This window comes from Coloeus monedula, assembly GCF_965178545.1.
Source record: "Coloeus monedula genome assembly, chromosome: 11".
Classification (NCBI taxonomy): Eukaryota; Metazoa; Chordata; class Aves; order Passeriformes; family Corvidae; genus Coloeus; species Coloeus monedula.
In genome coordinates this window covers 11974612-11986059 of record NC_138791.1, presented here as the reverse complement: position 1 = coordinate 11986059, position 11448 = coordinate 11974612, and positions in this window count along the sequence as shown.

Genomic DNA, 11448 nt, shown 5'->3' with positions numbered 1-11448 from the left:
TCAAGTTAATTGTTATAGTGCCTGCTGTGCATACATAGAGCTCATCATACGCTTTCCTTCTCCCTGAATTTGCATAACTTTTTAAATTATTACTGTAATAAGCATTCACATTAAAAGAATGGTAGAAAATAAATTAGAAAATGAACTTGCAGCCTTAATTTGATCCCCTTGATAATAAAATTTTTAATTCAGGCATCATGACCAATGCAATTTCTTTCCTCTGGCTTCATGGCATGTTCAGCACCCAGTATATAGTTAGATTAAGAATTATGTAGCTGATGAAGCTGGTCACCACAGTATTCCTATCAAAAAATACATGTATTTCAGAATATAGTTCTCCTAATAATGTCTTAGTGGCTGAATGTCTTAGTGGCTGAAAGTTATTCCCATATATACCACGTGTCTGTGCTCCCAAATGGTGAGGTCTCTTCCCTTTACCCTGCCTGTTCTACCCAGATCCATGTGACTTTGATGTGTCATTAGTGAAAGTGTTGTGGAGCTTCATTGCTTGTCCTGCTCAGGCAGGAGCAGCAAAGTTGCCAGCAGAAAAAGCAAAATAGTCTGTGTAGTCCTGAACTGGGGAAAAATAATCAAATTAAACCTCCTGACTGGCTCCTTAAAAAGTAAAATAAATCCTTTTATAACAAGTAATATTTCACTTCTCATAAACCTGTCAGCACCAGCCAGAGCTCAGACACTATATAAACATATGTACATCTTGGATTAATTACACTTGCCTTCAAACTCTGTACAAGGATCATGCAAGAAAACACTAAATATTCTGATGACAGGTATTAGTGAACACAGCTTCACATTTTCCACATCCCCCTGGTGCTGAAGCCAGTGACCGAGGTTTCTCAAAGCAGCAAGTTCCAGAAGTTAAATGCCTGTCAGATAAAGCAGCACTTCTTTTTCTAAGATCTGGATCATTCTCCCCGTATGCCCCCTACTCCTGGTATTCCAGGATTTGGCAAATTATATCTACCTGTGGTTTTTTGCTACTTTGTGATTTTTGTAAACCTCTTATCTTGCTTCAGCCCTCTCAAAATTAAGGTCTCACAGTCCTACCAGTCTCTCCTCCAAAAGCAGCTGCTTCCCCAGGATCACATTAAATTCTCCTTTCTGTAGCTGCTCAACTCCTCTGTGCCTTTCATGAGCACTGTGTGCAGTTCTGGTCTCCGCATCCCAAAATGTGGGCTCACCCTGGTTTTACACAGCAGAAAAATTATTCTGTCTGTTTAGTTCTCTAACACGTTTCCTTAGGTTTTTTTGGCTGCCACATCATTATGAGCTGAATGTATCCAGTCTTCATTTTAAGATATAAAGAGATGAAAAAATTCCCACTTCCCTTGCTCTGTTTCTCCTGTGGCTGGTGGCTGACCACCCTCACTGCAAGAAACATGCTGAGTTTTAAGTTTTGTATGTTTAACATTCAAATGTTTTTCTACACACTGCTTGCTCCTGTTGCTGTAAATGTGCATAAACTTCATATAACTTTGTGCATAATGTACACAAACCTTCTGAGTTTGCCTTTTACCAGAAGTAATAGTAACAAACAAGTGATCCTGGGCTTAACCACCAGGATGCAGAGATCCTTGAACACCATATGCCAGATGAAACTGCTTCTCCTGCCTCTCTTTGGTTTCCTTCTCAGGAAGGTGCTAAACCTCAGAAACCAAACTTTGGTGCTCTCACCAGCTGGTTTGCTTGTGACAGTAAGCAAGATTTAGTAGGTATTTTTGTTAGCCTTTAGAGTGAGTAGCTTGAGTACTGTGTACTTCAACAAATCATATGGGACTGTCTATCAATAGTACAAATGAGGAAAAAAATCAATCTTTTTTTTAAGTAAATGCATGTAAGTATTTGTGTCAGCTGAAATTTTTTACCTTGACACTACCTTTAGTCCATCAAAAATATTTTGGATAATTCTTTGAAAGATGCTTTGCTGCATTTGTTGATAAATGTCGAAGTATCAAGTTGGGAGAAACATCTGTATAAATGCCCAGATTTTCATTGGCATAATTCAGTTTATGAACACAGAAAGCACTGATTCTGTTGATAACAATTACAATTTTTCAGGCAGTAGAAAATGCCAACTTTAAAACACCTGATTTTGTAAATCATTTGTCCTATGTGTTATCTAGATGTAAAAAGGAATACCTCTGACTGTCATGTCATACTTGTGACGTAAAATGGCACGTGTCTGAATCTAGATAGAAGTAGTATCTGTGACATAAGACATGTGGGCTGACCATGTTGTTTAAACTACCCTGAGCAACACTACGTAGCAGATGCAGAGTTTATGGTTCCCACGTCAGAGAAGCCCTAAGCAACGGCACTGCTGTGTAAACAGGGGATATTCAAATAAGGACTTAGCTAAGCACTTGGTTCTCTTGCATACAAAGCAAAGCTGTACCCATTTTGGTTGTACTTTAGTGTCTGGCCCCAGCACTTAAAACATTATATTAAGAACTTCTTCACAGAGGCTGGTGTGAATTCTGGGCAGAGGGAGCTGGTGGGAACAGACCTTTGTGCGTGTCCTATGGTAGTCAGTCACTCACTGGGTAGCCCTGATCCTGCTGGATGGCTTTGTTGGCCTTAGAGTACACAGACATTGCTACTAAATAAAGGTAGAAGGTTTTCAGATTGTTTGGTTTTAAGAGAAGAAAGAAAATTAACTTCCCTGTGAGTTGTTCAAAGACTAATCTGAATCCAAACTATCAATTTCTGTCTGTGTTTTCCATCAGAACCTGTTCAAACACAAGTTTGTTGATGTTGAGGGGTTTGTCATACGAAGAGCTCTGAAATTTATTTCTTCCTTGAGCCTTTGCTTGCAAATCTGGAATTGTCTTTTGCTCTATGTACACACTTGTGCCCTCCCCATCTTCTCACATTTCCACCTGATGCAGTTCAGGTTATCAGCATTTCTGTACTGGGTCCCAATCTGCCACTACTCAGACGTGTATTGCTCTGTCACTGTTGGTACAGCTCTGGTTTTCACATCTTCTGCTGTCACCTTTGTCCTTTGAATGTTATCAACCATTTCTCACACGTGGCATTTGCCCGTTTGTCATGTATCTTCACTAGATGCTTGTCAAACAACAATTGCCCTTCCCTTCACCTCCGAGGTTTGCCCTATACCCACAATCTATCCCTCACCCCATCTTGCTTGCCTCCCCTGGGGGGACACCTTGAGCCTCCTTCCAGGCTGAGCCTCAGTCTCTCCCTCCTCTTGCAGCACCTTATCTCTCACTGAGACAGGAGCCACTGCGTCTTTGCTCTTTGGCAATGTTTTTTGGTGTCCACCAGAAGCCATTGACACATTGCACTGTTCCCAGTGTTTGTGTCCTGCCCTTTGGTGCTCACAGATCCATTGCAGGCACAGAAGTGCTGTACACAAACATGGGGCAATACTACAATGAAGGGCTCATTTTACAGGTTGGCATGGTGTGTTAACTAATTCCAAGTGCTGAAATTGCAGTATTAAATGTAGATTGCAACAGTAGAAATGAGCTTTATCCACCAAATCCCCAAATTTTTATATTTCCACCTGAAAACCCTTTTATGAACTTTATTACAGCTGTTAGTACTTGTTTAAATTAAACTCATACTGCAGCATGAAGATCAGTTAACCAGTTTTCAGAGAAAATCAGTAAGCAGTTCCTATTGTATTTTACTGTCATTTTTCACATCTTGTGCTTTGGTGTACATTATGAAAATGTTGATAGAGGATTCTATCATATCTCAGGGGATATGATATATTCTATCTATATCTCAGGGGAGGATAATGGGGACGTGAAACTTCTCACTTCTAGGCTGGTTTTCTGATTCAGTTTAGGTTCTTAAGTTTTATAAAAGTATTTGATGTCTGACTGCAGCTTGGATGTCTTCATTCAAGGAAACAGGTGGTTTTATCATCCAAAGCAGAGGATTATAAGGCCACCTCACCATTTCCAGATCCCTCTTTGTCAGTCTCAGCAAAAAAATGATTGGTTTGTAGAGCTGAAAAATGCTTGCTGCCTTCAACTATGACTTAAATCATGTCTGCATAGGAAACTAATTGAATGGGTGTTCCGTGTACAGTGCTGCTCCTGAGGGAGTTTTTGACTTTAACTCCCAAGGCTATCAGCCCAGAAGAGTTGCATTAGAAAAAGAGGAAAAGAAGAATGTGGTTTTAGAGAAATGCAGCAGCATTGCCTTTTGTTGCAGTTGCTTTGAAGTGTCTCTCCATTGACATCTAGTGTCCGTACAGAAAGATCTTTAGATTCCTCATAGCCGTGCTGGCAATATTTATCTATAAATTTTTAAGGATTTTTTCCTTGTGTAGTTATTAAGAGCTCCTATTGATCATACCAGGCCAGCCAGTAGGTGAGACTGATGGTGCAAACACATCATACAAACAATCTCCCTAATCCTAACAGTGATATCAGAGACGTGCATGTACAGCTATGTTCTGAATGGCTCCAATAACCCCTTTCAGTGCTTTGCATTGCAAAAATATTATCCCTTTTAAATTTTTTCTGTAAATACCTGTAAAATATTTTCAATCTGTATCTCTTTCCTCAGAGCATACAAGCAATTGTGAACCAATGAATATTCAATACAGATCTTATGAAGTATTGTACTTTGTAGTCAGGCATTATTCTAAATATATTTAATTAAAGAAGAGTATTATCAATGATAGAAATATTTTTTACACTCTATTTTATCACTGAAAGATACTTAATAGAGAAGTGTCTTTATTCTTAAAATGGTGAGATTTACTTTCATACTTATTTATATATACTGTAGAAATCCCAAGTTTTTCCAAAAGGATTTGTTGTTCTGCTTTTGCAAAATTTTGAACAATGGCAGTGAGCAATTAATCATGTTGTTACTGTACACTTTGCTTTGTGAACTCTTCCTTTGCAGTACTTCCTCCTGCTCCTTCAGCCAGCCTGAAGTGCTTCTGTTGGGGTGTGCACAGAGGGGCGGTGCCAGAGTCACAGCCACACCATGCTTGGTCCTAGACTAGTGTGAAGTCCTTCCCTACTCTGAAAACTCCCTGTACATTCATACTTGGATCGTTTCCATTATTATCTGCTCACAAAGGCAGTTATTCCAAATAAATTATGTTGTGAAAGCTTAACAAGATATGTTGTCCTAATATTTGTGTTGCAGCTTCAGGAAAAGACAACTGGTTCAAGGATGCACACCAGGCACTGCCTCTGTCCATGATGGACTCTGTATATCCAGGGGGCTCATGGACTCCATAATTTCTTGGCAGTGTTTTATGATTCATCCCTTTCCAGCCTTTCCTCAATATCTCACGAGGAAAGACAAGCTCTCTCTTGGATTGGTGATACCTGACATGGCAAGGTCCTGTCCTTGCCGGCTGGTGGAAGCTACTAGTGTGAAAATAATAGATCTTTGCCTTGGAACAGCAGGAAACCTGCTGAAAAAGAGCTAGAACAGCCTTGAACTTCTCCTGTGAAGGTCAGAGGAGAGTGAATCAGTATTTTCCACCATTCTGGAAAAGGAGCAGTCATCAGTTTCTAGGGACAGTCATATATTTTCCCTCTTTCTCCTTTCAGTGTTCTGTTATTTAAAAATGCTCATTACATTAACTGTCAGAGAGTCTGTGTTGAAAGAACCTGCTGAATCAATACATCCAGAATAAGAATGACAGCTTCATTAAGATGTATCCTGCTTAGATTATTCATAATTTAACTATAAAGCAAAACATGTGATCATGAGTAATAAAGGAATGTGACATAAATGATTTCATTCAGAGCAGTGCATTAATGTAAGCACTGGCAAAGCTGCTGCAGCGGCAGCTGGAGCCTTTAATTGCAACTGCTTATAATTAGGGTTACAAATAGGTGTTTATGTCTGTCTTTGCCGCTCTCCTTTGGCCACCCCAACTTTTCATCGCCGATAGGACTCAGGGCTTCCAGCAGCCCCAGATTTTCCCTCCATGGCGTCAATGGAAGGAGGCAGAAGGCAAGAGCATCGTGTTGCTATGGCAACACATCCCACTTCCCTGGGGATCTTGTTGCCTCGGCGACATCGGGCGGGCAATGCCTGTGGATCAAATCGACTCGGAGCAGCTGCCCCCTGAAAAGCAGGACAGCTCTGGCCTCCAGTAGCGTGGGAGCCCAGAGCTTCATGGCCTGGCGCGTGTAGGACCCTGCACTCACAGCAGGGTCTGGGCCAGGAGAAGGTGACCCATGTGTGTGGCCCTTCAGGTAGTGAGACAAGGCTACAGCCAAAAGGAGCTTCCCATTACCATCTAGCATTTTAAAATAAGATGGATGGCAGGAAAGCCAATGTCAGTGGGAGGAGTTTTGCTGAAGGGACCAAATGCTGGGGCCACTGTCCTTGGTTTGTGTGATCAGGACCTGCAAACATACCACAACATCAGAAGTCATTGCCTCTTGTTACATAATCCATCTGTGAAAGGAGGTGAGCTTGTACATTGATTTTAGGGTAGTCCAGTGCTGCTTTTCACTGTGTCACATCCAGTACCCAGCACCACATAGGCAGCAGATTAAAGACCAATTTGCATAGGCAAATGCCTGTGTTAATGCTGTGAGGACAGAGCCTCCCTCTTGTGTGCCTGCAGGCACTCCAGCGACCAGCTCCAACCCACAGGAAAGCAGTGACATGATCTCAAGAGCCTCCAGATCCTTTGCCACAAGAGTGGTTTTGGATATCTGCACCAAACACCTTCTGTGGACTTCACTGGACCCCCCTGTGTAACTGCCAGTAGGATGTGGGAGTTCAAACCTCAATGCATGGACACCAGTTCTGGACATCAGTTATCCACAGCACTTGGAGAGCAATTTGAGAAGCAGGAGGATGATAAAGGACAGACAAACTTGCACAAGACAGGTAAATTCCTTGTAATTTGTCAGTTCCTATAGGAATCTCTTCTCCCTTCACACTGTTGCATTAAGAAGCCTCTTGCTTACTGTAATTAGCCCTTGAATAAACACCATCTCTGGAACACAAGCCTCTGTTGTGCTGATTTGGCGAGTTAGCAGTGCTTCACTTCTTTTTTTAAGCCTTACACTAATTATTGCAGAAGAGCAGAGCCTGCTCCAGGGAGCCTGGTGTTACTTTTTGCCTCTGGAAATATTACCATATGCTGCAGAACTGTGTCTCAATGGTGTTAACATACCTGGCTTTAAGTAGATATTGTCTGTACTTGCAGCTACACCCTACTGCTTGCTCTATCCTTGTATTTCTGACATTAGCCTTATTTTCACTGAGCCATTCTGTGTGCATTTTCCACACAACATTAGCTGTCTTTCTTCTCACAATCAGAGCTATGGTTAATTGTGTTTACAAAGGATTCCTGAACCGTGGGAAATGTTTCTCAGAATGTGCGGTTTTGCATCGTTTAGCCTTGAAAGGATGCTGCTTTCCCTGACCTCTTGTTGATTTTTTTCTCAATGACTCTGGTAATTGCATCAGTAGCCTTAGGAGTCAAATTTTCCTTTCACATCTAGGAAAGATCCAACCTTTCCTTACTCTGTCCCAGCTGAATCACATATCCAGTCCCTCCTGTTTTCTGTGGCTCAACCACACCAGCTCTTTTTCTGACTTCTTGTTTCACCCTTGTCCAGAATAAACTGCCACTTTCCTGGGACATCATTTCCACCACTCTACTTTCCTATGAAATTCTCCGTCTTTCTTCTCCTCTCCTGCATCAAATTCATTTCTTATCTTCTCCATCAACATCCTTTACAACCAATCTTCAGTCAGGTCCATCAGTATTCATTCTGACAGCATTGTCCCCAAAATTCTGACAGCATTTTGACACCATATCAAACAGATATGTCAGTGTTTTTTCCACACCTCCCCAACACAGCTGGGCAGAGCTCTCCAGAAACATCTGCAAAGGGGGTTTGGGGCACAAAGACCAGCATGGTACCAGATGCTCCCTCCTTTTGAGGCAATTCATCTGCTGTTTCACTTATACTTAAAACCAATCTGCCTTGAGAAAGACCTTTTTTTGTTTCAGCACACTGAGAAAGTGAAAAATGACAGCCAGGAATGCACCCCAAACCCACACATTTCAGGTTCTGATGTCACCTCAAAGCCACTCGGTCCCCACATTGATGTTCCACGTTATCTGCAGTTGTGTGGGGGGGTTCCCTTTCAAACGCACGTAAGCAATGTCAGTTCCTTGAGGTTAACCTGCAGTCATCAAGAAGCTGTAGGCAGCACTCAGAGGAAAAACCTGTTTCCTCTCTCTCTTCACACCTCTTTAAAGGGGACTGGTTTTTCTGAGTCACAGCTAACACAAACCTGTTGGAAAAGATTCAGCCTAGATTTATACTACTGTTCAGAGGAACATGAAAGACCATTTAGTGTTCAAAGTATTATTTTGAATTATTAATCAAGCCCCCTGTCTGGCTGAGCTCTGTCACACCCTTCTTTGGATTTTGTAGAGTTTACTTCTCTTGTCATCCTGAGCAGACTTTGACGTGCAGAACACAGAGTTGTTGATGAAATGAGAAGATTGCTGGCAAAGTTTGGCTCTGTCTCTTCTTTTGCAGTAGGATCTCAGTGCAGGGGATATGCAGTGTAGTAGTTCTTTTGTTCATATTTAATCATACGAGAAAGAAGAATGTAATTAAGGCCTGTCTCCCTCAATCTCCTCCCTGCCTCAGAGTTTTTCAACCCTTTGAGATAAAGGAAATGGAGCTTTTTCTGACAGCAAAGTGCAGCCCAGAGAACATCAGGAGTGATTCTGCCCCCATCACTCCGCAGTTTCCATTTGACAACGTTTTCCCTCTGAGCAGTTTCCCATGTGAAGGAACACAGCCATTACAAACAGCATTGCAAGTCCCAAATCTGATCAGAGCTGGAAGCACGGTGTTTACTCTTGGTTTTCTTTGCACCTTTGACAGTTGCAACTTCACTGTCCCCCTCAATAGCTGGCTGATTTGTCTTTATCTGAAAACACCCTTAGGCAGTTACTAGATTTGAGGATGCAGCATTGAAAGGGGTCTTGGCTCAGAAATAGCCTTTTTTTTTCTATTTAGCTATATTAGCTGTTTATTGTCTGTTTAGCTTTGTATCTCAAGGTAAACTCACTTCATTTGTACTCAAAACCTACCAACCCCTTTAAAGCCCAGCACAGGTTTACGAAAGAGTTGCTGGCAAAGAATCCTGAAAATTGGAAATGTCTCATTGAAACGGGTGTTTCAAGCTTGCAGTTTTGGTTGGCCTTGGGCTGAAATGAAACCATATCAGCAAAGACAAGAAATGACTGGAAGGGGCAGGGGAGGATGGGTCGACCCACCCGACTCCAGGCCATGGCCTTGGGATGGGAGGTGGTCCAGGATCCTGAAGGGGAGGGATGGTGCTCAACCAGACCAAGGAGAAAACATCCCAAGCCTGAGTGAGCCCTGCCAGAGAGCTACAGAAAAATAGTCAATGAGAAGACAGTTGATTGATGAAATTGCCTTAAATGAGGAAGGAGGGAGGAGGCTCTACTATATAAACACTTTAATTGCAAAGCTGTTTATTCTGAGCTGTCCTAAGAGCTGACAGGGTAAGTGTTGTTGCTGCTTCCCAGGCTATGTAACAGGCACAGAGACTGACAGAGAAGTTTTCTGCTTAGTGGCAGGGTTATTAAATTATAAAAAAGATAAGAGTTTATCACAGAAGCAATAAGCTGCTATTCTCTCAAGACTTTGCTGCTGAACTTTAGAAGAAATACTGTGGAAATCAAAGCAGTGCTTAAAAGGGAGAAATCTGCTACAGAAAAAAATACTGATTTAAATCTTGTTTCAATTTGCAAAACTGTTTTTACCTACAGAGAGTCTTAAAACAAGGGGAAAATATATTCCAGTTGCTCGGGATCCAAATCCAAGTCTCAGACACACAAAGACTAGTCTAGAGGGAGAAGCTGCTGTAAAAAGCTATGGCAAATGAGGGACTCAATGGGTGTGTAAAGTGAAGGGGAAAAAAGGACAAAATAATAGAAAATGTTCTTGCAATAGCAAAAGTGCAGCTAAAACATGAGATTTGACTATGTGGGGAATAAACAAAAGGTTACATGGGAGGATTTCTTGGGAGTTAGTGAGTCTGAAGGTTGCACAGTGGCAGTGTTGGTGCTTAGAAGGAAAGCTGCAGGAAGGCTGGTTTAACTGGGAAGAGGCTATTCCCATGGTGGAAAAATACAGACACGATGAGTCCAGGAAAGACGAGGCAGAATAAAATGGAAAGGATAAAATGGAATGGAAATAGGGGCCAGTGCTGGGTGCCCACAGTGGGAGTGTGTCCTGCTGCAGCCAAACACAAGGGGAGAGCATGGCCATGACTGGGGTGTGGGTGGGAGCAGCGGGGCCGCAGCCCAGCACAGCAGGGATGCACGGGGAGCTGGTCAGGGCTCTGCTGCTCAGCATCCTGCCATTGTCCTGGTCCTCCTTGTCTGCTGCACACCTCCTTGGACCCCACCCCAGGGATGTACAGCCCCTTCCCTCACAGGGGTTTTCTCTATCCAAAGCAGCACATCTGAGGCTTTGAAAACACCCAAATAATTATTAGTTACCTTTAAACTGAGATATTTGAAGATCAAAGAAATAAACAACGAAGGCAAAAATGACAAAACTGTAAATCCATTATCCTACTTCCAGAAAGTATTTGATCAAGTGCCAGACATGGAAGGTCTGCTCCAGCTGCTGTTTGCTGCAGCTTGAGCAAAGGAAAGACTTGCACTGCACTAGTGGCCTTCAGACTGAAGCTGTGTGTAAGAATAGGAAGTGATGGTATCTCATGTTAAAGGACACAGTTGCTTGCCCAGTTATCCCTATCACAGGATTCAGATTCTGCTCACAGTCAAAAGCAAATAGCTTAAAATACACTTTAAACTAGGCCAGTACTTTGGGAAAGGTCAAATTCTTGTTGGAATTCTGAACAGTATATATTTGTACAGGAAAAGACACAATAAAGAAGGAAAAATAGGGGAGGCAGCAGGCACTCACTGTATCAGCAATTCAAGTTCCCAGACTGCTGAGACAAATTCCCCTCAGGGAAATGAGATTATACTTTACTTCTGACATATATAGAATAACAGATTTTTCATTCATCTCTAAATTCATATTCAAACCGATTAGGCAAGAGCTACTGGAACAGGAGGAAAATCATGACCAAACCTTAGAAGCAGTGTTTGTTTGCCAGATGAAGTCTCAGGGAACATTCTTTTGGAAATGAATACAGCAGTCACTGGAAGAAGTTAGAGAAATTAAGGATGACTGCTCTGTGCTTTCAGTAAATGGAAACCTATTTATTTATTTATTTTTATGAAGACAAGTTGCTTAAGCAATATTTAGGGCAAAGAAGGTCCTAGAAAAAAAAATAAGAGTAATCAAGAATAAGTAAAAAATTAAATAGTAAATAAATTCTTTACATCAGAATTTTTTTAAAGTATATTTAGAATTAATTTAATTT